This window comes from Octopus bimaculoides, chromosome 4, assembly GCF_001194135.2.
Source record: "Octopus bimaculoides isolate UCB-OBI-ISO-001 chromosome 4, ASM119413v2, whole genome shotgun sequence".
NCBI classification, from domain to species: domain Eukaryota; kingdom Metazoa; phylum Mollusca; class Cephalopoda; order Octopoda; family Octopodidae; genus Octopus; species Octopus bimaculoides.
The window spans coordinates 77,464,511-77,467,568 of record NC_068984.1 but is presented as its reverse complement, the minus strand read 5'-3'; the positions used below and the strand labels follow the sequence as shown (position 1 = coordinate 77,467,568).

Here is a 3,058-nt window from a genome sequence, read left to right as displayed (position 1 = left end):
TATATATATATGCGCGTGTGTGTATGTATGTATATGTATGTATATGATCATCATCATAATTATCGTTTTTAACGTATTTCTTTATGATGAAATCAATTGAAGACGTCACAATCATTTGACATCGCAACGCTGATTCTCACCATTTGCTATGTGACGTTATCATGTCTTCTTATGTTTCCTAATCTTTCTCCGGCATAGACTCCTTCCATTCTCAGCACACAGCAGCATCCCTAATTTTTTCTTCACACCAAACAAAACAGCCTCTAATATCATTGGACAGTCTGCTTTCATTAGAAGGAACCAAATGACATCCCTAAACCTCATACCATCTTGAAATGAGAAACAAAATTGTTTCGAATTTTGACGCAAGGCCAACAATGTCAGGGAAATAATCAGGTCGATACCATCTACCCAAGTACTTCACTGGTACTTATTTTATGGACCCCAAAAGGATGAAATGCAAAGTCGACCTCGGCAGAATTTGAACTCAGAAAGTAATGGAAAATTATTCTTCGGTACAGTGAAATGTAAATCGAGAGGCAGCGGCTTTCATCGGCAATTAGAAAACAAAAAGCGGAATAAACTGGCATATCACAAGGCAGAGAGGCTGTGCAAATGTTTAAGAAGTCTGTCCAAGTTTCAAGTTTCTCCCCCAGGAAAGGGATACAAAATACTAATATTTCTTGTTTCATTTCTCACTAACGAAATACATTACACAATGATTTTTTGCTTTGCACTTTTGAACTGTTTATAAAACTAGACACACATTGACTTTGCTGGAATGTAATTTGATCAAGAAACTACTCGGTTAAGGCTGACCCTGGGATAAGGAACAATACCTAATGAATTTCAGTTATCAATGACTCTTTATTCTTAATTGATATCCGCATTAACACTGTCGTCGTTTTCACTCTACTTCACGTACTAATATGTACATATATATCAACACTCCCGCACATACTCAACCACGTCTATGTGCATGCATGCATGCACACGCACATGACATATATTTAAACATCTATACATAAATGCATGTCAACAAGCGCACAAATATATATATATATATATCTAAATATATTTATATATGTATGTCTGTATACATACACACAAACATACACAGACACACAGACACATACACACACACACACATATACACACACACACTCATATATATATATACATATATGCATATACGAGGGTAAGTCAAAGATTATATGCACACTTGTTTCTCTAATTTATTAAAACAAAAGCAGGGTTGAGCAATTATATCATCTTCTGACGTAATCTCCTTGCACTTTTTTCAGCGGTCCACAAGCTTGCTTATACCATCGGAGAAAATTTCCGGATGGTCGCGAAGTCATTTATGAACCGCTTCCTGCGCTTCTTCGTCCATTGCAAATCGACAACTTTGTAAATGTTGTTTGAGCGCTCCAAGCAGAAGATAGTCGGAAGCGGAGAGATCTGAATTGGAAACCTAATTTTTCATTGGCTTCAACAGTGTGAGCAGCCGTATTTGAGCATGCGTTGTCGTGCAACAATAGACATCGGCGTTTAGTGCGAATTACTGGTTTCAATTTGTGTGCCAGTATTTAACTGTAACCTACACTGGTAACTGTAGATCTCTTTTTCAGGCAATGCTTCAGTATAAGCTCTTTTATGTCCTCAAACTGGTTAGTATCACATTTTCTGTGGAAAATTAAGTCTTGAATTTCTTTCTCGTTTGTGATTCCGGGTGTTTCCACTCAATACTCTACCTTTTGGATTCTGTCTCAAAGTGATGAATCCAGATCTTATCTCCTGTGACAAATCTCTCCAAACAGATTTCATCGTTGTAGTGGTCGATTAAGCGTTGACAAATCTTCACACGATTGCGTTTATGCGTTTCAATAAGCTCTCTTGGCACTCATCGACACAGATATTGCGTAAACAAAGCTTGCGGATGATTTCGTATGCAGAGCCATGACTAATTTGTAAAGAACATGCCACCTCATCGATCGTCACTCATCGGTTCGCCAGAACCATCTCTCAATCTTGCTGAATATTCACGTTAGTAGCGGAGGTTGATGAATATATTGCTCCCACGCTACACGCTTGCCCGGCAGTTTTTAAGCGTCTCATTCAACTCATATACACATCTCCGCGGTAGAGTGCTGTCTTTGTATTGTACTGAAAGCCTGCGATGAATTTTAACCCCTGTCATGTCTTTCATCTAGAGAAATCAGATCACCAATCTGTTTTTCCTTGGTACAAACACCCAACGAAATGGCCATGTTTAATCTGAAACACAAGAATGAAAACTGGATCGGTTCAGGTCAAACCTCGATTACGTAAGACCACAAGAATACCAGATCTTAGCATGCGAGCCCTGAAGACAGTGTGGACAACCTTAAGGAAGTTTTGGCGAGATTGCAGCTAATTTTTGACTTTTCGTACGTATGTATGTATTCAGTCTTTCAAATGCTACAGTTTGTGAACGGAAGAGCAAGGAAGTACTCAACACTTGGTATAAACTATATTACTTCATTAAACCAAGTTTTATTCTCCTAGCACGAATTCTAAACCAGTATGATCGTCAGTTTTATTTTTATTTCTTTTTTTTTTGTATTTTCATCAACCTGCTTCACTGTTTATCTAAATCGCTTCTGAGACTGTTCGCTCGAAGTTGATATCAAGCAATTCTTTTATCTGTATAGCGTTTACCATTGGCATTGATTAATTAGCTGGTAATCACCGATAGACCCAAGTGAGTTATTCTTCATTCTTCAATGGGTTTGTTTGCAAAAGAAAAAGAAAAAAAAAAAGCTTATTAAACGTACGCCTGCAAATTTATTCACGAACATACTGTTTCAGCATTTTAGTTTACACACACATTTAGTGTATATGTATATATACACAAACACACGTGCGCACGCACGTACACACACACACATAAACACACACGCACACTGGCACACACACGCACACTGGCACACACACACACACAAACACACTGGCACACTGGCACACACACATAATATATATATATATATATATATCTATATATATATATATATATATA

At 37.5% G+C, this 3,058-nt stretch overlaps 1 protein-coding gene across 1 annotated transcript in view; it reads right to left on the bottom strand.

Moving 5' to 3' along the window:
- Window positions 1-17: 17 nt before the first annotated feature.
- LOC106876163 (gastric inhibitory polypeptide receptor-like) overlaps window positions 18-3,058 on the bottom strand; it is a 36,552-nt gene continuing 33,511 nt past the window's right edge. The window contains exon 5 of the transcript XR_008263941.1: window positions 18-2,760. The gene's annotated coding sequence lies outside the window, so the exon portion shown is untranslated. The remainder of the gene's footprint in view (window positions 2,761-3,058) is intronic.